This window comes from Xyrauchen texanus, chromosome 25, assembly GCF_025860055.1.
Source record: "Xyrauchen texanus isolate HMW12.3.18 chromosome 25, RBS_HiC_50CHRs, whole genome shotgun sequence".
Classification (NCBI taxonomy): domain Eukaryota; kingdom Metazoa; phylum Chordata; class Actinopteri; order Cypriniformes; family Catostomidae; genus Xyrauchen; species Xyrauchen texanus.
The window spans coordinates 10030068-10054592 of NC_068300.1; the positions used below are offsets into that span (position 1 = coordinate 10030068).

At 35.7% G+C, this 24525-nt stretch overlaps 1 protein-coding gene across 1 annotated transcript in view; it reads left to right on the top strand.

The window, feature by feature from the left end:
• The window catches only part of LOC127618381 (teashirt homolog 2-like), a 71754-nt gene that overhangs the window by 1364 nt on the left and 45865 nt on the right, over nt 1-24525 (top strand). The window lies entirely within an intron of this gene.

The following is a 24525-nucleotide window of genomic DNA, read 5'->3' on the forward strand; positions in this document are numbered from 1 at the left end:
AAGCTCCCTACCTAGGCAGCATTTTTAGCAATATTCTGAATTATGTTTAGAATGCACCTATGATGCTCAAAAATGCTGTCTAGGTAGGCAGTTCAAGTTTTTTTTTTAGACATAATCTTCTCTTGCTCTGCAACTGGCTGTATACCAGAAGGCTACACTCACTGAAACATTTTCTTGTTTTCTTTGTCCCCTCAGGCTTTGATTTGGCATATGATTGATCACATGTCACGTTGTATTTATTGATAGATTAATTTCTAATAGAGGCATTTATCACCGGTCCTTTGTTAGCCTTACCCATGACCCCAGGTGGTGTTTGGATTATTAAAAGGCTTTAGAACATAAATGTTTTTGGGAGCATCATCAAAGTAAAGTCTGTTTTTTTCCCAGGCTTTTGGAGTTATTTTAACCTGAAATTATAAGCTTTGAATGCTGAAAAATAATTGGGGTGATTTCCAAGATGACCACACTGTTAAAAGTGAAACTGTGCTGTTGCTTAAAATGACTTTCTTTGGTGTGGTTGATTCAGTCATATGAAATAATATTTTAATGAGATAATTTGATGTCACCACATGAAGCACATTTTAGATTACCTGACAAAGCATGTTTTACAGTGTAGTATGCTTAGAAGATAAACAAATTAGCATTATCAGTTGTTTATTATTAATAATAAATGATTAAAATATATATTTCATTTAAATTTGCACATGAATAGCCACAGTTTAAGTTTGAAAATGTAATGATTAATTTAAATATGTAGTTCAATCCAAACGCCACAGGGTAAGGGTGATAGTTTATTTTATTTCTAACAGTTTTCTGTATTTTTCAAACACTGTAAGGTATCAAACTTAGCAGTTGAAAGTGTATGCGGTAGGTCTGTTTTGCTGGGTACGTTGACGCCAGATGCTTTGGAGTCTTTATGAGGTAAAAGGATGATCACTCTTTATAATAACAGTAAACAAACCCCACAGATGGTTGCATGGTCTGCCAGCAATGGCGGATCTTAAAACCCCCCGAAGACACCAAGTCCCTTCTTCCCCATTTCTACTTTCTCTGTCACTCTCGCAAACACACGCTTTTCGCTCCCCTTTAAAAGGCCCATTCCCTGTAACAAAGCCGGCGCAATTATTGGGTGAACTTTTGCGAAGATTCCTAAGCGATCCCTTTACACGCTCTGGGCCCGCTCGCCTGTAATCTGGTAAATGTGTCAGCCCTATGGAGAAATAAGCCTTCCAGAAGAGTTTCTTCATTGTTGAGGTAATTGTCTCCTCTTTGACAGGCACATTCATCAGTGGCTTAATGGTCAATCAAAAGTTGGCAGGCAGAGTGTTTTCATTCTTTCCTATCCACTACATTAGGAATACTTAATCAAAATGTCTCCCGGTAATGGCTGTGAAGAGTTCATGTCTGACTGATCCGTTGTCTGTGCAGATAGAAAATTAACAGCTCGGCGCAGGAGAGATGTGGGCCCGCAGATAAACAAATTGTGCATTAATATTTCATCTGCGAGACCTGGGATGTGCTATCAGCGGCGGAATATTCCAGGCCCATGTTGTCATTTTCACCCCCCCCACCTATATTCTTGAAGGCTTTTTGCAGCTGTAACTCATTTCCCTTGATGACTTTACTGGGGTTACAGAGAGTGACGACAAATTGATTACCTGGCAGTGCAAGAATGGAGCGGCGAGAGAGACACAAGCTGACAGTCATGTTATAATAATATGTTTAATGATGTGTGGAGGGGTGAACAAGGAGAGGGAGAGGTATTAAAATAAGACCAGAGAAGATGCAAAGAATGAGATTTTTTTTTAACCCCCCCCCCTTTTCAATTTTCGTACAGTCTTTTAAGATGTAGAGGTTTCTAGGTATGAAATGGCTTTCATTTCGTTATGTGGCAGCGCTATTCGCCAGGTTATCCTTCTCCGCTGCGGAAACGCAGTGAAAGAGCAAAGACGCATCCTTGCAGAATTACACAATTAATATTGGTTGTGTGACTTGGGTTTACAGTCACTAGAGGGTCAGACGTATTGGATTTACTGTATACAAAAACAACATTAAAGAGTTTATGTTTCAAATAAATTGTAAAATGATCTTGCTTTAACACTATTTTGGCTTTTGCGCAAAAAACGAAAAAACAAAACAAAACTTAAAAAAAAAAATTCTCAGCATGTTCAAAGAGAACGATGAGGTTTGATTTGAGATTGTTCACACTAGGGCTGAGTAATATAAATAGAATATTTGCCATGATTTTGCTGGTGATAGAAAATCGAGCAACATAATTAGAAACGTGACTATTTTAATGCGCTTTTTATTTAGTCATTGCATTTCCTAAAGACTAAGTTGTTGGACTAGTTTCGCGAGCCTTCCTTGTCTCGCAACTCATGTGTGTTAGAACTAGGCTTGGGATCGATGCCTTTTGCACTCATCGATGATCAGAAGATTTTCAGATATAAAAGGGCTACCCGTTGCACAATAATCTTTGTGTTTTCAAACATATGGCAGTGGCAGGGTAAATTAAAGGGGGTTACACACCGGACGTGTCTGGCAGTCAACATGGCATGTTCTAAAACTCGAAATTATTATTTTCAATGAAGGTACTTACATAGAGCAGTCTCGCCGTCTCTGGAGGCTGTTCAAAAATCTGCAGTGCCACAGAGTGTAACTTGCATAGTTTTCCATTAAAGTCAACCCAAATCAATATCAAAAGGACAAAGATTACTGTATTTACTTCAGTGGATGATATATTGTGTATATGCATCTTTCATATAGCCTACACAATGTATTTTCAGTTACAAGTATATCTTCTTTTGGTTTGACGGCTTCATTGAAACCTCTTTAAAGATAAAAAGTAAAACCAATTTCATACACTAACCTGCAAACTTCTGAACGTCACTTTCATTTTTGAAGAAGTAGAAAAATCATCTTAACCCATATGCATTTGCGTCCTGTGCAAGAGGCTCTAAAATACCCATCCTATGTTGTGATTCCTGTGCCTTGCGACCCGTTTCAGTAAATGTTTCACCCGCTTGTGGTCTCCCAACGCTATTACGCCAGACATTCAGCAGAAGTCCAACTGAGTGAATTGGAAAGCATGCAAATTAAAATGTTGGCTAATGTTAATATATCGATGCCTCAAAAATACATTGGTAAAACAACGTGCCGATAAATAAATGATATATATCGATATTTTAGGACATGCCTAGTTAGAATGTTTTGCAAATAACTGCATCTCTAAAATAAATAAAAGGTCCCCAAGTGGTATTTTTCACAAGATATTTTAATAGAAGGTTATGTAGGTAAACAAATAAGTACAGTATACTTGTTAATTTAGTGGGAAAATGGCGTGCAGACAGACCCAGTGTAGCAGAATTGCAACATTTGTGTTTTACTCTTTTTTGTTAAAAATGGTAAGTAGCTCACCCTCTAAATTGAATCAAAAGAACATATTTTGTGTGAAAAAAAAAACATGTCATGTTGAATGTCACAGCTTGCTAAAGTCACACAAAAATCGGCCCAAAATACAAAATATATATTTTTTTATAATCAGTAGTTTCCCGAAAACCCTTTCAAGGAGGAAAATAAGAAATACACCATCAACGTCAATGCTTGGGTCTCTGAGGGTTAAATAGTACTTTCTACTTGGCCACAATGGTTGTTGTACACAAATATTAATCCACATAATGTGAACATATATGTGTTAATTGCGTACCATGCAGTGAGGCCTATGATATTTCCCACTGGCTTAAGTTTCTAATCAGGTTTTGAATGGCCCGTAGTACTTCAAACCGCTTGCCCAATTTGTTGTTAACAAGATAAATTGGAGTACAGACAAAGGCATTAAAGTGTTGCAGTGCCAATAAGTGAGTGACAGGGGCTTCTGGGAATTGGCTCAAAGTCCTCTTAAGTGGTCTGTTCTGGAAATATCTGAGGATCAAGGCAGATGTTGTTTGTCTAGGTAGAGACAATCCAGCACAAATATTTGCACAAATAAAAGGAATTTAAAGGGATACCTCACCCCCCCCAAAAATGTAATTTGCTCAGCCTCGTGTTATTCCAAACCTGTTAAGATTTTCTTTCTTCAGTGGGTTTTTGGGTGAACTATCCCTTTAAAGGAATATTCTGGGGTCAGTACAAGTTAAGCTCAATTGACAGCATTTGTGGCATAATGTTGATTACCACAACAAATGTATTTCGACATCGTCTCTCCTTCTGTTTAAATATGCAAAGATTGTGATTACAGTGAGGCACTTTCATTGGAGTGAATGGGACCAACCGTAAACTTTAATATACTCACTGTTTAAATAGTATAGCCACAAGATGTAAACAATATCCGCGTTAACATGATTTTAGTGTGATAAAATTGCATACTAACCTTTTCTGTGTAAATTATATCCAGTTATACAACTTTGTTGCCATGGAGATTGATGTTACAATGACGATTGAAGCAGGTCAAATAATACACTCAAATACGTTTTGACAGAATAATTAATGTTAGTGCTTGTATGAAATGATAAGCTTCACATTTCTGCCTTTAAACCCTCCAAAATATTGCCCCCATTGACTTCCATTGTAAGTGCCTCACTGGAACCTGTATTATTGCTTTTTTCAAAGAAAAGGAGGGATGAGTCGAAATAATTTTTCATGGTAATCAATATTATGCTGCAAATGCTGTTGATTGAGCTTAACTTGTATTGAACCCAGAATATTCCTTTATGGCGAAAGTTAACAAAAGAAATATTCAATGTGGAGGAAATAACGCCCGATAGCTTCCGTTCCTATTTGTGTGCTTGAAAATGATTACAAATTACACAATGACGATCTTATTATTACATTAATATGTTCTTATGAATCACATTTAGCCTTTTGTTCAGGCTTTTGATAGCCCACAAATTACCTGGGGATTGTTATTACTACCATGAATGCATAAAAGGAGTGTTCAGGCTGTCACATATATGGCCATCTTTTCAGTATTTAAGAGTGTGTTCAGAATACAGCCATTACTTTTTGTCCTGTATTGTGCGAATACACTAGTTTTTGTTTACATTACTGTTACAGTTAAACCACAGCAACGTTTATCCTGTCTCAGTGGTAATGATGTCATGATATTTCCGCCAGCATGCCCCGGCGGTAGCAGGTGGAGCTGGCAGTATTACTTTGTGAGGCTTTACTCTGGGAGTCAGACAGGGTGGTGCTATGTCTAGGTGAGAGAGGAGAAGCCTCCCTTGCCCCAGAGCACTCTGCGTTCTTTAGAAGAGGAAATAAAGCCTCTGTCCTGATTGGACAAGGGCGCAGCTTTGCCTCGTACCCCCGCTCTCTCAGCCGCACCATTCACCTTGCCTTCCCTCCGAGACCTGCACCAGTTTCCAGGCAAATGACACAATTTGATACGCCAGCGGGACAATCGGGCAAGATAATGTTTTTACAGGCTCGTCGCTGCAAAAAGCTATTTCTGTTTCTTTTTTTCTTCATTAAACACAACAATCATGAGGTTATGGAGAGACTTTATTGCATTCAGGCTCAAACTCATTACTCCTGCCAGACATCCGAGTATAAAAGAAATTACAAAATGGCATTTTGTACCCGGTCTCGGCAGAAAGCAGGTCTGGGAGATTGAGGGCGAGGAGAGAGAGTTGATCTGTGTCAATTTCTCGAGTGAAAGTCAGACTTGGGGGGAGGCCTAATGACAACACAAAACGCCTTTTGTGTGCACGGTATTTGATTACTGGCAGGAATTTTGATGGTGTTGCAGTGTACAACACCAGTTAAAATGATCGCATTGGATGGCAAGTGCACCTGCCAAACAGATAAAATAATCTTTTAAACATTACAGACACCCAGAAACTCTTCTGAACGTTTCTTACTCTATCACAGACGATACAAAGACTAAGATTGGGCTTATTTCAGTAATTGTCGACTTACCACAGCAGGCCATATGGTTCCAAAGTTGTTCAAAACAATCAGTGTGGGCTCACGTACTCATGTCCAGATGGATTTCAGAAAGGTCCGGGCGAGAACGGTGGATTGGGATTGGGTTTCATATCTCACTGTCATATTTACCCCTCTCCTCTGAGGATAGGATCCTGTTGAGATGAACACAAAAGCTTTATTCTGTTTTGAAGGTGTCTCGTGATCTCAAGGGATCTAGATGGAAACGCTGTACCTACTACAAGATACTTATGTTTTCATGTTCTTAAAGGGTTTGCTTTTTATGTGATAGTGATAGGCCGATATGCTGGCCAGCCATATTGCTCGGCCGATATTTGGCAATGTTTAACTATGCATGTGTGGCTGATAAACAGAAGTTTTAGCTCCCCTTGTGTCAGTTCTAAAATCTTCGAGAGCTTGTCAGTGGATAATGAAATTTTTTTGTCATTTTGAATGTTTGTTGTTGTTGTTGTTGTTTGTTAATTTTGAATAAATGTGCGTAAAATGTTCATTATAAAATAAGTAGTTCTAACTCGAAATTCTGATTTAATGGCTTATCGCCATTATATCAGCCACCTTCTTTGTAGATATTGCATTGCTACTGGCTACTGAAGAAGTCATTTTGTTCAGCCACTATTAAATATGCTTAATATTTTTAGCTGAAATATTTATTTTTATTTGTAATAAAACATCATATAACTTAATATTATTATTTATTTTAATATATTTGATTTTTAACATATTTTTTAATATTAATATCTTTCATATATATTTTTGTTTTTTGTTTTTATTGCATACTAACCTTTTCAGTGTAAAGTTATATCCATCAGCCTACAGTAGGGCTTATGAGCTAAATTACTTGATAGATGAAAGGTTTATTCTGATTATTTATATTAATAAATTTAACCATTTATGCGTTGTCCTCAAGATCGCTGTAATGCTTGACATACTACTTTAAAATAAATATATGCATTATATCACCATCATTGGCTACTGTAATAGTAATACCTTAAATATCTTTAATATCTTTAAAATATAAATATCTTTAATATTTTTAATTTGTAATAATTTTCAAATTTATGAATTAAAATAAATAATAATTGATCCAAATATGATTACCAATAATACACATTATAATAGTTTTTTATATATATATAAAAGTATTTTTAATGTTTATATATTAATACATTTATTTTAGCATTTAATATTTAAAAATGTAATGCAAAATTTACATTTATTGCTTAAATACATATCACCATATGTATCGGCTACTGAAATCATTTGTTCACTTCTTATAAGTGTCTTTAATTAATATTTTTCATATATATTAACTTTAAAAAATATAAATTAAATAAGAATTAATCTAAATATTATTAGTAGTAATGCTTATTTTAATAGTTTTTATATTTAAATATTTCACATTTCTTTTACCATTTTTACTATTTAAAACATGAGTGATATTTTTGGCTACTGAAAAAACGTCTAATAAATAACTTTAATATTTTTAATATTTTATTTGGTATATATTCATTAAATAGTAATTAATCCAAATATTATTAATAATAATATGTATTTTAATAGTTTTATTTATTTATCAAAAAAAAAAATTCTCCCTAATTTGGTATGCCCTATTCCCAATGCGCTCTAAGTACTCATGGTGGCGTAGTGACTCGCCTCAATCTGGGTGGTGGAGGATGAACCTCTGTTGCCTCCGCGTCTGACACTGTCAACCCGCGCATCTTATCACATAGCTTGTTGAGCGCATTACCGCGGAGACAGCGCGCATGTTCAGGCTCCATGCTATTCGTCTACGCACAACTCACCACGCGCCCCACCGAGAGCAAGCACCACATTATATCGACCATGTGGGGGTTACCCCATGTGACTCTATCCTCCCTAGCAACCGGGCCAATTTGGTTGCTTAGGAGACCTGGCTGGAGTCACTCAGCACGCCCTGGAATCGAACTCACGACTCTAGGGGTGGTGGTCAGCGTCTTTACTCTGAGCTACCCCCAATAGATTTATTTTTAATATTAATATATTTTTTAATATTTTGACTATTTAATGCTAATACTTATTTGATAAAGTATTGTAAATTTGAAACAAAATTGGCTCTCAAAATCTCTCCTTGAGTAAATCCTTATAAACATGCTTCACACACGTGTGGTCCATTGTTGATCTGTGTAAGAACCTGGCTAACCATGTTTGATTGCATTATTTTGCCTCTCGAGAGACTTGTCTGTAACTCGACCTCTTTTTGCTTGTGTTTCTATGAGAAAAACGTCTTCTCTCTGGTCTCCTTATAGTTTATGAGAAAACAGCAGACAACAGTGTTGCTTAAAAAAAACAGAAAACTTAATTAATCTAAAAATTGTTCACAGTGTACCTGATTTGCTTCCAATCAAGTGCTTAATGAGTCTCAATTAAGATTTATTATGCAAATTAACCCTGGCCTGCATGCTACAGTCTATGGAGCAGGAGCTATGACAATATTTTGCTAATGTTGCAATCTGTAACAATTAGAAAGGCAAACTTTAGCTAGTTTACACTTAGTGTCGGGCCAGAGGGTCTTCAGGTAAATAAGACATGCTTATCATGTTTAAATTGACCACTTAACAACCAACCAACCAAACTTTACATTTATGCTTTTATATTTTCACGCATAACTGTTTTGAAAAATTACCACTAATTGCATGTATTTTTCATATTTACGAACAACGTGCCATCTTAAATTTACAGGTATTATTTAAAATTTTAATTTCACATTATTATTAAACCTCAGCCTTGACTAAGAGGCATCTTAAAGGAGTATTTAATTAAAGCATCTGTGGAAATATCATTGATTAATGCACGCAATAAACGCACAGCTACAATACTCCCATAGATTAGAGTGCAAACGTTTAAAATCTTCAAGAAGGCTATATCCTACTCACCACCTCACTGGCAGGTGTCCAAAAACAGCACCAAGTCATAAACCCATGGCCTTTTTTTGTGTCTTCATTTAACATGGTCGTTGATGGCTTTCCGACAGCTTTATAGCTGACAAGTTTCATGGCACGTCATGCCTTGCAATTACACGAGAACTCATTTGATGAATCAACTCGATATGGCCTTTAAGTCCATTTTCTCACTAGAGGTCAGAGCTCGAAGAGTTTCGTCTGAGTCGTCAGCATGACTGTTTGCTTGAATAAGGATTTTGTTTTACAGAAAGATCAGGAAAGTGTGAGCATTATACGAAAAGCAAACACGATTGTTATTCATGCAGTACTTATGTTGAAAGACCATTTTAGAGTAGATCGTTTGCATATTTTTGCATGTTTTAGAGTGCGTTTGAGAGTGAATCATTTACATATTTGTGCAATTTGGTAAACATAAATAAAAACAGTTAGTCTAAGTGAATTTGTCCAAGCAGAAAGTGTTCTTTTTTTACACTCTAGATACATATATTTCTCTCTCTGTAGTCGCAGAAGGGCTGAAGTTTGTGTGTATGCAGTCTTAAAGGCTTGCTAATTGTAGCCAGAGTCTGCTTGCTACATACAGTTGCATGAATTAGCTCATTTTAGACACCTTTCCATTACGTATTATATTATCAACATAACAATTTGAGTGAAAAGCTGAATTAAGAAATCTGACCTTTTGTTCAAAATCCAAAACCTTTCTGCTTAGGACTATATGCAGGTTTAAAAACACATTTTGAATCCCAGATTTTCAGTGATGTCTCAGAATTGTGGAATCCACTGTTTAACTTGTAAAAATGTCAATAGACTGCAACTTCGATTGACCTTATGTGCCAGAATAGCTCACACATGTCGATTACAACACACTCACTGTAAAACAAACCTCTTTTACTGCTAATGTACCTTTAAATACAACCATCTAGAGCCATCTAATAAATGCAAACGAACCTCTACATTTAATAATAGCATTTCACAACAAAACTCTCCCGATATATATTTTAACGCTCTGATTGGAATCGCAAAGAAACCGTTCAGTAAGTCTACCATAATAAAATGTCTTGTTTGTGTCCTCGCAGAGCTTCGGTGTAGATGCCCGCCGCACAAGCCATTCTTCTGAAACTAACAGCTTAATTGAAACTCATTAAACAGTACTGACAGCTTAGGTGTCCTTGCAGGATATGGAATAATTCAGTTGTACTTACAACTTGATTAAGAGTACTGGATGAGCATATTAATGATTGGAGGCGTTGTGCACGATACAGCAACGCCTGGTTTTTATTTGCCCAAAGATGGTCGCGATCCATTGTGGCATGGTGAAAGTGAAATACCCGCGGTGTGTCAAACAATGTCGCGCCAAACGCCAGTCCAAGTATACAAAGATATAATCCAATTATAGTTCCAAAAATATGCAAATGGAAGGAATGACGAATCTGTACTCAAAAATGGGCTAAATCTCACATCGGTTTATTTATACAGAGGCCCTAAACAGAGTAATAAAATGTGCAAAGAAAGTGCAAAAAGTGCCAAGTGCAGCAGCAAAACATTTTTGGGTTTACCCCCTCATCAGTGCTAAATACCTATAAGTACACTTATAATGCAAACCATTACCGTAAACATTCTAATATTAAGCATGTAACAGGTTCAATGTGATGACACATAGTTATATACACTACCGATCAAAGGTTTTGAAACACTCATATGCTTAAATGTGTTAAATTAGATTCGTAGACCAAAATATAATTGTGCCACCATATTGATTTATTTCATTATAAAACAAAAATGTAATAATAAATGTTTTTTATTTTGAAATTGACGACTTGGACCAAATAATAATGAAAAGCAGCCAATAAGCACCCAACATAGATGGGAACTCCTCCAATACTGTTTAAAAGCGTCCCAGGGTGAGACCTCAAGAAGTTGTTTGAAAAAATGTCAAGAGTTCATGTCTGCAAATTCTAGGCAAAGGGTGACTATTTTGAAGATGCTAAAATATAACATGGTTTTTGGATTTTGTTTAGTCACAACATAATTCCCATATTTCAATTTATGTTATTCCATAGTTTTGATGAATTCACTATTATTCTAAAATGTGAAGAAGAAAAATTATAAAAAACAGTGTGTTTCAAAACTTTTGACCGGTAGTGTACTTTCCAAGAAACATTGCTTGTATCTATAAATAAAAACATATTACATTTTACATATATATATATATATATATATATATACTTAACATTTCAATCTACAAAAAAAGAAAAACCAACACAAAGAAAGATCATCATTCATTCCCAGTTGATACATTGGATTCAAATGCATCTACATTACCTCTGTAAGAGTCTACGTTCAATATTCCCTCCTCTACAGTGACTTTTAATTTGTTCAATCACTAGAAAGTTCAATGCAGAAGCGGAGTGATTCGCCTCAACTAAATGACGTGTAATGGGAGATTTTTGGTCGTCTCTCCTTATCGCACTCATATGCATGTTCTGATCTGTCTGTTAGTTTTGCCAACATGTTGTTGTCTTTTAAAAGAGGAAGTTCTCCTACGTACATTCTTGCATGCAGCACAGTTAAGACAAGGAAAAAAAACTGTGTCTTTATCTAAGCGACCATCTGTCTCATTCTCTGTGGTGAAGGTATCGGATTTAACTAAATAATCTCTAATATTTTTCGCTGTTGACTATACGTTGAATACGTAGTAGTACAAACAACAGAAAAGGTTTGGTTGGTGAATGGGATGCGTTATGCACTCAATCAAGTGCACCATCAAGACACTTCTTTAGATATCCCCTTAAACAAAATTGCTTGTGTATTTTAACCACTTCGTACTCAAAATCAGATTCTAAAGTGCAGATACACTTCAGCCGAATAAATTGTGTATTGTAACCCCTTCTTAAGATAAGTAGGATGCGCACTCGATGTGTGTAAAACACTATTTTTATCTGTGGGTTTAGTAAATAAAGTATTCCAAAGATTTCCATATTCAAGTAGGCCTTTTGTATCAAGAAACAAAACCAAGTGGGTGTCAATTTCTGAATGAAATCTAATTGAGTCAACCATGTTATTTAAAAAAAGGGGAAAATGATCAAAAGCAATCCTAGAATCCTTAAAAATGCAAAGCACATCATCCACATTTTTTTTCCACATGATGATATTGTGCGAGAACGGGTTATTATTCCAAATATATCTCTCCTCTAGGTATCCCATGAATAAACGTGCATAATCAGGCAAAAATTTGGAACCCATCGCTGCCCCTTGCTTTTTAAGAAAATATTCCTCCTCAAAAGGGAAGTCGTTTTTCTAATAATAGCTAAATAAAAAAAGTGAACTTGAAATATCAAAATATTATTCTTTTTGTATTATAATTTTTTTGTGGTTGTGAATTAGAAATCTGACAACTTGAACTTGAATATCTGATTTAAATTTTTATTTCATCATCATTCTTCATTTTAACGGGTTCCCGCGGTTCCTTAAAAAGTCTTAAAATGTCTTAAATACATATTTCAAAATTGAAGGCCATAAAATGTCTTAAATACAGATTTCAAAATTGAAGGCCATAAAATGTCTTAAAAACAGAATTCAAAATTGAAGGCCATAAAATGTCTTAAAAACAGATTTCAAAATTGAAGGCCATAAAATGTCTTAAATACAGATTTTAAAATTGAAGGCCATAAAATGTCTTAAAAACAGATTTCAAAATTGAAGGCCATAAAATGTCTTAAATACAGATTTCAAAATTGAAGGCCATAAAATGTCTTAAATATCTTAAATGGTTTAACAAAAGTCTTAATAATCATTTAAAGAGATCTTAAATTTAGGGGCATAAAAAACAGGAATCAAGTTATGACCAAATGCAATTATTAAACTGCAAAATTATTAAATTAAATGAATATATGGTCTGTATGTGCTTCACACTTCAAAGTGAAGACACTGTTGCACATTCTCCAAGCATGCAGGGAGCTCATGATACATTCAAAATGAGTTAATTACTGCTTTTTTTTTTAATAGCAATGTTTATTTTACAGCTAGCATATATTACTAAGTTGTAGATGATTGTAAAAGTGCATATTTTAAACGTATCTGTTTATGTGAGCGACTGGGAGTACAGACATTTCAAAATAAGAGTCCCTGGTATATTTTTGGCTTGTTTAAAGTTAAAATCCCTGCGTTATGCACCAAATCTTAATTTGTTTTTCTGGTTATTATTTGAAATGAGGTTTCTTGTTGCCTCTGTGTCTGTGCCCATCACAGTAATAAAATGCTAATAACATTTTCAACACATTAAATAAATAAATATAAAAAAAATACCTGCTGATTTATCAGTTATCGCCTTTCTTCCAACACACTATTTTATCAGCAAATCCATGATCGGTCGACCTCTAATTCGTATGTGTTGAAATATTGGTACATAAAGCAATTTTAATATGATCTGGTATGGACATACTCCACTAATTCTATTCGTTCAATCATAAAAAGGTCTTAAAAAGTCTTCCATTTTATTTTTAAATCTCTGCAGCATCCCTGGTAAGTTAGATAATTTGTATTGGAATAATATAAACAATAGGATTGACAATAAATGCAACTTATTGGATATGTACGGGCCTTGTCAGTAAGATTACACAATGGTGCAATATTCAATACTTGACATCAGCATGAAAAAAATAGACATCCTGCATTGTCTTTTTTAGAAATGAACTGCAATAAGAATTTGCCAAGAACTGATGGCCCCTATAATGAGTGTATGACTAATATTGCAATTTAGCAAAAGAAAATAAATGTGAGCAAACCATTGAAATTATGCAGCATTACACTCATCAGTGAAGAAGAACTCTGTCCGCTAAAGATCCTACCAAATGTAATTTCTCCTATTAATTGCCATGCCCTCTTGAAATATTTTCCAACTTTGCAAAAGCTTCAATCATTTTAGGGAGGCTGTGAATGGTGGAAATGTGATGGAGCTCCTTTTATCTTAAATAGAAAGTACTGTATGTGCACAAGAAACTTGCTGAGGCCCACAATTCGGCCTGTATTCACAGGTATTTTAATCAACATGATTAACATTTAATATATCTGGTAGAACTCTCACACCTCTTTCTTAGATTTAAAAGAATTGTTCATTTAAAAATGAAAATTCTGTCTTTATTTACTCACCCTCATGCTGTTACAAACATGTATGCTGTTGCTTTTTCCTTGAAACTCAAAAGGAGATTTTTCACGCAGCTTTTTCCATACAATGATAGTTCTTATATCTCAAGCTCCAAAAATCACCATAAAAGCATTATAAAAGTAGTCCATACTAGTATGACTCGTTCATAATTTTTCCAAACCTTTTGAAGCCATACATTAATAACAGACCGAAATGTACATTTTGATTACTGATAATCTTCCCCTATGCCGAAGCATTCGCAGAAGTATTCAGATTAAAAAATAGCATGTTGACATGTTAAGTCATATAGACCACTTTTATGATATTTTAATGTTGCACTTTTATGGTGTTTTTGTCCTTTTTGGAGCTTGACGGCTGTAGTCACTATAAACATTTCTGGAAAAATATTCTCGCTTGGTTTTCATCCGACTAAATAACAGCATACGGGTTTGTAATGCCATGAGGGTGAGTAAATAATGTCAGAATTTTAATTTCTGACAGAATTATTCCTTTAAACCGCAACTTTGTGTGCATTTGTACAGAAAAAATTCCACTTGTGTCCTCAATGAATTCTAACACGCTATGCCAAATCCACCATATTATTGACATTACGACTACATTTCTCCCTTCGGCATGACTGAATTATAGACAAACGGCTAATGTTTACATTCGTGATTCTCCCATAAATCTTGACATGCATCGCCAAACCTTGACCGTTAACCAAATCAAAACCCTTCACGTCTGCTAAAATCTGTCAATATGTGAATTCTTGCAACATTTTGTCTGTCACGTTGCACCCATCACCATTTTATAAATCTGAAAAGGGGGATTTCCTCAAAGAAGGGATTTATAGCTTCATGCCGGCTTCACCTGATTGATAGCGCACAGTGGAGCCTTTGTTCAGGAAGAATCATGCCTTACGGTGGGCCAACTGCATCTGTCTGAAACAAAACATGCCAGGCCTTTCTGAACGCCCTCGAGTCTTGAAGAGAAGGTTCCGGTACCATTTGTTTGGGTGAAGTGTTAAAAGTATAGACAATTCTGTCATTTACTCGCTCGCCCTTATGTCATTACAAACTTTCTTCAGTGGAACACAAAAGGAGATGTTTTGAAGAATGTCCGAGCTGCTTGCTTTCATACAATGAAAGTGGATGGCGACCAGGGGCTGTCGAGCTTTAAAAGCATCATAAAAGTGCTGCATGCAACTTAAACACTATATTGCAAGTCGTTTGAAGCCACCAGCTTTGTGTCAGGGACGGACTGAAATTGAAGTTGTTATTGAAAGTCATATGTTGTTTCACTTGTTTAAACATCGTGCGAATTGGTTGTTTTGGTATTTCTGTATTATTTATGTATTTTTTCTAGTTATTTGATTGTGGGGGTGTTAAACGATTGGAGATTTTCAGTAGAAAAGTTTAAATATCAGGTATGTATATAATGAGTAGATTACTTGCCTCCCTTAGTCCATATATTATCACTACGCTCTCATTTTACTTCAGTTTAGAGTTTATACTGTCATTTTATGGACTCAGTGCTGTAATTTCATGGATTTGTTCCATGTCATAGGGTTGTTCCATGTCAACTTAACCAGAGGTCTCTGGCTCAAAAAGTTGTTTTTGATAATTTTTTTATAGAAGACTAGTACAAACAGAATAGAGTTTCAGCCCCTCTGGTGCTGAATGATGCATTCCAGAGCTTTGCAGATGTATAATTCTGAAATCCCAAAAGTAGATATAGGTTTTGCACTAGCTTATTCTTTATAAGAGTGTATTTTTGGACTCTTGAAAACCGAGATGTTAACATTATTGTTTTTATGTAAATAAATAAAGGTACATTTTTTGTTTCAGTCTTGTTGGATACGAAAAAATAGCTTCAGATTCAGACCATGTGTCCCAAATGTGTTTTTCAACCTTTGGAAATGTGCAAAATGTAACAATTTACAGATAGAGCCATATTGAGAGCCCCATATCTGTGGGATTGAACCATGGAGAGCATTAAATATGAAGATACAAAAAGAAAAATTTGTTTTGAACCAGAATCTAAGGGGATATTTAGATGTCTGTAATACTTATGGAGTTATTGGCACTATAACTGTTAAAAAACATGAATTTTTAGACTTTTTTCAATTTGGCTGAAGTCAACAGAGTTTATTAATAGACCTACCTATCTCTGTGTAAATATAAAATGACGCTGCTGCCCCTGAAAATTTTCTCTTTTACCCCCCTTTACAAAATAACGGATTACTCGGTAAATACTGATCTATGGCATTTCATATTTTTCATAATTATTTATTTGTATATATTTTTTAGGAAAATTGTAAACGAAATTAAAATTTCAGCCATTAGGGTTAGGTCAGGAAATTTCTGAAATGTTGTTGATTTGACATCTATGATATCCCTATATTAATTTTATTTATCTTAATTTAAGGACAACAGGAAACCAAAATTGGCCCTATTTGCTTTTAGATAAATATTCCTGCTCTTATTTTTAAAAAGTAATAACTTTCTCTGACTTTGAAGCAACTTTATGCTGCTGATGTAACCAAGGCCATGTGGGCGGAAACAAATAACAATAACTAATAATATCATAGCTCAGTTTGCACGATCCAATCAAATCCCAGTGGATAAAATCAAGTCCCGCCCTACATTATTCCCAGCTAAATATTCAGTTTCGCTTGAAAATTTGTTTCATAAATTAAATGAGTCGCGATTGCAATTTCTTGTTGTCTTTTAACATAAGCAAGTTCATAAACATTAATGCTAAATTTCTCCCAAATCCATTTGAGGTTGCTGCTAGAAGCGGTAAATTTGCTGTTTGACTGTCTTTAGAGGGTCACAAAGCAACCTGCTTCAACTGAGCGATCGAATCAGCATATAAATTGCAAACGGATGCAGATCCATCTATCAGGCCCGCCCTGGAATCCCGGAATCCTTCTTTTAATCCACTCATACCCTTCCCCTGTTCATTTTTCACCTCACTGTTTCCAGAGGTCCCTCACATGGGGCACACATCTGTCTGCCTGCCCTTCAATAGGCTCGCTTGACTTTCCCCTCCAAGGCGCACTGTTTAAAGATGTGCAGCTGCCTCACCGAGAGCCAGGAACAGCCACCATGGAGGCCTGTAGTTAGTCCATCACTAGCTGGGTTTGCTTGAGTGGAGCCATGTGCGCCTGAGCCTGCAAAACTGCAGTCCTTGCTGGGATAAGCATTTTAATACCTGCCATTACGCTGCCAGAGGGAGTCATTAGGAACCAACGGATCTTGTTGCAGATCAGAGTTAAATGAACGCTGGCCCTCATTTTGTACCGGACAAGTCCCATCAGGGCGCCAATGAGACTCAATGACCCTCAAGAACAATCTGTGCCTGCGTACCGCCTCCTGTATGAGAACTCGCTGTTTTGTGTTCCTACCATGCTGAAAAACAGCCTAAACCAGCTTTGAGGTGGTTTTCTGGTTTTAGAGATGGCTGGCTGGGAGACCAGCTTAAACCAGAGCAGCAAACCAGTTTAGTCTTGTTTAAGATGTGTTTTCAGCAGCGTAGTTGTCTGTTACTGCGAGCATGTAATTTGTTAGCCGTGATTTATGATTTGGGAATTTTTTTGTCATGTATTTTGGAAATTTATAGCCTTGTCTGAATGGGAAGCTCAATAATCTTCTGCTAAAATTGCTCCCATTTGTCATGATTGAGGAACTTTAAGTTCTTTTTAATATTTTTAAGCTGAGTGTCAGTTAGATTAAAAAGACTAGGAGCTTGTTTCATGAAACATGAGTAGAAAGAATTTCTCTGTGAATTGTTCAGAATTTGTTCATAAATCCAATTGTTGCATTGAATTGAATGCAACGTTTTACCCACAGCACGAATGGTTTACTCAAAGATTCATTGTTCGTATTTCATGAAAATACCCTATATTCACACACTTTCTGAAGAAAATGTGAGTAGTCCTTGACCCATGCAAAACTATGGTGTTGTGGATGGTTGCCATGGTGTACTGAGGGGTTTTAGAGTGTTCCTATGCAGTTGCTAGGGTGTTGCTACATGGTTGTTTGGGTGTTTTAGGTGGTTGCCTACTGGCAAAGTCAAAAGAGCCCATCTTGAAGTCTTGATATTCTGATCTCTAGATATGTCTATGTAAAGGATTTCTTCACCTGTTTTATTCACAAGTCATGACGATAAATAATAGAAAAATCCCGGCTCCCCAATAAGCATGATTTGAAATTAATTCTACACTTAAGTTTGATAAATTTAACACATAAGGTTATGGGTGTTAAAAATCCCTAACTCTTAAGAATGAGCAATAGCAATACTGATATTCCCCCTTAGCAAACGCCACTAGTAATGTGAAATTGTGGAGGAATATGTAGAAAAACTGATCTTAGATGCTTTTAGAGACAAAAGAATGAATCTTGACGTCTTGCTGATTTGATATAGTGTATGCTGGTTTTGTTGACAAAGAATCTCCCATCTCATTGGTCAACAGTGCCCATCGGGCTGGTGTAGAGGTCATCCATATCAGATTTGTAGCTGGAGGCCACCAGACCCATAACCAGACCCCCGTCTGAATGCATTATGATCCACTACACTACAGTAGTTTAGAGCCCACTTGTGATTTTATTTGATTTTATTTCACGCTCTGATGTCAGTGGAAATGTACTGTTTTGTGTTTGCATGGGCACAGCACACCCATAAGCTGGCATGCGGGAGAGAATCAAAGAGATGTGTTCTATTTTAGAGAGGGGCTTCCTGGTGATCGTACAGATACACAAAACCGTGTGCCAACCTGCAAACAGATGGCATTAGTGTGACGTCGCCTTCGTGGTCTACTCACACTACATCCATTTCCTCTTTGATGCTTGAATCTGATGTAACAAATGTAGCTGTTAGAGTAGCAAAGGATTTTATAACATTGCTAGGGTTGAGAATCAAGAATAGATCTTATTTAGAACCAGATCCATTGAATTTGTCAATAAGAGTCACAAATCAGCCACAAACACATATGTTGTCAAGTTCAATTGGTCCATTAGACTCACTATTCAGCTACGAACACATAAGTCATTGATTTGAATTGGTCCATAAGACTCAAAAACTCAAATGAGTACATAAGTCCATAAGAGTCTCAAACTCATATGAGTTATTGGTTTGAATCGGTCAAAAGACTGATGTATCAGCCACAAACACATAAGATATCAATTCGAATCGGTCAAAAAGACTCAAGAATCTGCCACGAACATGCAAGTTATCGATTCGAATCGGTTAATAAGACTTACAAATCCGCCATGAACACATTAGTTATCGAATTGAATCAGTCAAAAAGACTCACAAATCTGCCATATACTCATGTCAGTTAAGGGATGTTCACACTGCACTTCCCTCTCCATTCACTCCCATCCAAACGCATCCGAACAAGGGAGACCGTAAACGCAAACTAACGCGAAGAATTTTCGTACAACGTTGCATACCAAAATTCAAGCTCGGTAAACTCTGAACCGTGAATTTGTACGATGCGTGGATGTGTGTGACCAATAGAAGATCGAAAAGTCACATCCTGACTATATCCTAATATATTTTAACAGTTTTAATATAATATTATGTGTTATTTTTGGTGTATTATTTACTTACACATGATGTCCTCCCACGTGACATCATATCCTGTTCCGTTGAGTTGTACGAAAAAAAATTGCATGCTCAAAGCCTAGTGTGACTGCCCCTTTATTGGTTTGAATCTGTCAAAAACCCCTGAATCAGCCACGAACAAATACGTTATCAATTCCAAAAATCAATCTCAAACTCATATGAGTTATTGGTTTTATTTTGTCAAAAAGACTCACGAATCAGTGACGAACATATGAGTTATCTATACGAATCGGTATTGAAATGAATCGGTCAAAAAGACACTATCCTCATATTCATGTGAGCTATTGGTTTGAATCGGTCAAAAACACTCATGAATCAGTCAGATACTATAAGTTATTGATTTGAATTGGTCAAAATGACTCAAACATCAGTCCCACACACTGACTCAAAAATCAGTCCCAAACTCATATGAGTTAAAGATTTGAATCAGTCAAAAAGACTCACAAATCAGCCACAAACATGTCATTTATTGATTTGAACCAATTATTCTTCAAGTACTAAAATAATCGTTAATGGAATTGTTTAGGAACAATTGGAATCGGAACAAGAATCCTTTCCGATTCCTGTCCCTTCATAACACACGTGCAGTTTTTGCTGCAATTAGCTGTACTGAATTACCTTGTGATTTTATTCAATCATAAATCTTGCCTTTGTGCTCTGTATGGTTTGATTCACTGCAGATTGTTTGCAGAGTGCTTGTGTTACATTTGACCTGGCACTGGCCGCCGTGGCCCTGTTTTGCAGGGGCCCATGGGAGCTTCCTGAAGGCCTGATTCGGTTCTCATTGCTTCCTGTCTGCTTTACTTGAGCTTATCAATCACAGAGACGAATGTGTCTGTCACTGCACACGTGGCCAGCGCCGCACCTGCTCGATACCCCTATGCTGAAACACTGCCATCTTAGCGGCCCTTGACAGATGTCCCCCTCTTCAAAATGTGTGTGTGCGTGCATGTCTCTATTCCTTGTGTTTGTTTGGGCGAGGGGTCATTTAGCCAAGTATACCTTGGTCTGTATCAGGGTAATATTAAACATATTTTTAAGATATTTGAACATTAAAGAGTCAGTCATATGGGTTTGGAATGACAGAAGTTTCTTTTTTGGGTGAACTATTCCTTAAATTCCTTAATTAAGAGCATTGTTTTGCATTATGTACACTTTCTATATGCGTATGTATGTGTGTTCTCTCTTCACTGGCATTGTGTGGCAGTGGCCCAGGCTTGAGGTAGCACACGGTGTCCAGATCCCTCCATCAGGGACCTCATCAGCCTCTGAATTTCCTTCCCCTCTTGCCTCAGGCCATCCATATTCATTTCCTGGACTGATTTAGGCCCAATGAAAAAGAAAGCTGGCTTCTCTTTATTCCCTCCCGTCTGTCCTCCTGCCAGCCACACTGCGTGACAACAACGCTGTTATTGCGTCGGATTACTATGATAAACGACCTGGGTCAAATACCTATTTGTGAGATCACCACGTTAATGTTCGTGTGTTTCTATGTTTACCTGCTGTGTCGATAATCCAGATATGCCACGTACAGTTTCTGCCTGTGAAACTAAATAAAAACATAAAGGTCGGTCTGTTTATTGACACAAAAAACAGCATCTTTTTATGCGAAGCACAAGTTCAAATGACAGCAAAATGTTGATTGCAACAAGTTTACAAAATGTCATACTTTTGATTGAAAAGAACAAGCCAACATTTCAGAACAAATGTTAATGTGAAACTAAGTAATTAAATAAACAAGAAGTGTGTCTATTCATTGATTCACATTTGTATTATATTACGAAAAGCTGGCATAGATCGTTAGTGTTATCAACATTTTACACAAATGTCTTAAAAATTATATAATGACGTTTATTTAAGAATTCAAACGTAACTTTCTAATTGACTGTTGCTGTGAAACTAGAAATACAGCACTAGCATTCACGCGATACTATGGTTACAAACTCTGCTGTCTTTGAGATAATTCAGATATGACACACAGTTTTTGCTTGTGTAACAAAATAAAAGCATAAAGTTTGGGATGTTTATTGACACAAAATAAAAATCTTGAGTATTACAGAAAGCACAAGAACAAATACAGCAAAATGTTGATTGTAAAATGTTTACAAAATATAACAATTGACCACACAAATTTGTTTTAATAATGTTGTACTGTTTCAAACGGTACTCCCTAAATAATTACTATTGTGAAACTATACAAAAATAAAAGTCACTCTGTGTATCAACACAAGAATAAAAACTTTGTAAGCTACCGTTGCCCAAAAAGCTTAAGTACAAATGACAGAAAAATGTTGACTGTAAAATATGATACTTTTAAACAGAGAATACAAGTGTAAATTTCGAAATGAATGTTGTCATGAAATGGAATAAATACATTAATAAAATTTGGGTCTGTTTATTGACACAGAAATTGTATAATTTTACGACAAGCACAAATGCAAACGACAGCTAAACATTGACGTAGCTAGATTACTTTATCAAAACTGAACACACAGATTTGTTTACAAAATACTGTATATTTGATTACATAATTCAAGCTTCATTTGCGGAAAAAAAAAAAGCTGTGAAACTAGAAATAAATAGATTCAAATTAACTCTGTTTATTGACACATTTAAGAAACAAAACATTGTAGGCTACCATTTAAAGAAAAGAAAAAGAACAAACAACAACAAAAAGTGTGAAAAATATCACCCATATAAACAAATAATACAAGCAAATATTTCTAAAGAATGTTGCTGTGAAACTGTATAAATAGATGAATAAAAAGTGTTTATTGACATAATAAAATATAGTAATGATAAGCACAAGTTCAAACGACAGCTAAACTGAGTCGTAACTAGTTAATGTTTTTAGAGTCGTAGCTAGTTATTGTTTTTAGAGTTGTAGCTTGTTATTGTTTTTAGAGTCGTAGCTAGTTAATGTTTTTAAAACTGAATACAAATTTGTTTATAAAGTATACTGTTGATCAAAGAGTACAAAGAACGTAAGTTTCTAAACAATTGTTGCTGTGAAACTAGAAATAAAAGTCACTGTTTATTGATGCAAGAAAAAAACATAAGCTACCAATTTACAAAAAGCACAAGTACAAATGAAACGCAAAATGTTGACTGTAAATACAATCGTACATTTCTAAACGAATGTTGTTGTAAAACGGAATAAATACGTTAATAAAAAAGCGTGTCCATTTATTGACCGAAAAATTCGATAATTTCACACATTTCATGTTTTGATGTAGCTAGTTAACGTTATCAAAATTATACACATCCAAATTTGTTTTCAATATATACTTTCTAAACTATTGTTGCTTTGAAGCCAGAGAAAAAGTCAACAACCACAAACCTTGTTATTGCTAGTTAGCGTTATCAAAATCAAACACAGTAAATTGTTGTTGTTAACACATTATCACACTGTCAATCAAAGAATATAAATGTACATTTCTAATTGAACGTTGCTTCTGATAGCCTACCACTTGATTAGTTTAAAAAGAAGCCACGTCATCAATGTGCTGTCATTGGGCACATTCAGACTTCAGCTTGTCTGAGTGTCTGTCATCTTAAACAAAGTGATACTGTGGTGTGCCATTGTTGGATAGGATGATATCGTTACATTAGCCGCACACACCAGAATCAAACCCCATGATTACACTAGTGGGTGTAGCTTTTTGTTCTTCCAGGGGGGAGGAAAATGATGGTAATAAAAAAGAAGTCAGATGACTTAACTCTGTAATTACCGGCCTGCTTTCATGATCCTGTATTCCAACTCCGATGGCTGCTACTTACCAGATAAGATTAATCCTACCATTAAACCGTTGGCGTTTGGAGAATGCAAACTTTCATGAAAAGGTTGTTTGTACTTAGTCTAGATTTACATTAGTCTCTTGCTCTCTAAGTCTTTCATCTATGTTGGACATCAAATGGACACACACTCGCGCGCACACACACGGATAAAGTCACCAAAGGCTCCGATCATGAGTGGTTGAGATGTTCGTCCGCCTACAGGCATGTTGAAGAGACACAGACTGCGGTCTGCAAACAGACCACATTGATCATTATTCATGAAAGACAGTCATAGAAATGTTCTGCCTTATTTCTCTGAAAATGTGCTTGGTATTGCTGAATATAGAGACAGGCTGCATAAAGGATTTCAGTTAGACTTTTGCACATGACCCTAAATGTCGCATAACTAGTGTGTGTTTATGTGGGTGGATGGGTTTTATGCATACGTGACTGTTTGTTTGTTTGCTTATCCTTAGACAAAATTATAGCTTGACTGTTATCTTTGCGCATGTTTGAACGTGTGTTAATATTGAGATGATTTTTAACATGCTTTATAGAGGTCAACCGATAGTGGATTTTGCCGATACCGATAACTAAGGCGGTCGAATAGGCAGATAACTGATTTAACAGTCGATAGTTTTTAAAATAGATTTTCAGAATGTAAAAAAAATTCTTAGTCTTTCCATACTATGACACATTCAGTCTATTGTGCAACCAGATCCCAATAAAAGCCAGGAAAAGAGGACTTTTAACTATAAACAAGCCCAAAATACGCTTACTTATTTTGGGACTCTTATTTTGAAATGATATGTGATTTGCGTATTTACCAAATTAAGCTTTTTATAGCCTATATTAACCAGACGGAGGATTTTATATATCACAAGATTAGTTTTTTTATTATTATTCACTAGAAAGTTGGAGACAGGATGTATATGCTGCGGGGCACGCTTCTATATATCAGCATTGTTTTTGCATGCTCTCGCTTCAATTTAGAACACTTGTTGATTTATCTAATCAAAATAACAAAATATGCATTGAAGTGAGCATAATAATATTAATTAATATTACCATTAACAAAATATTTAGATATAACGA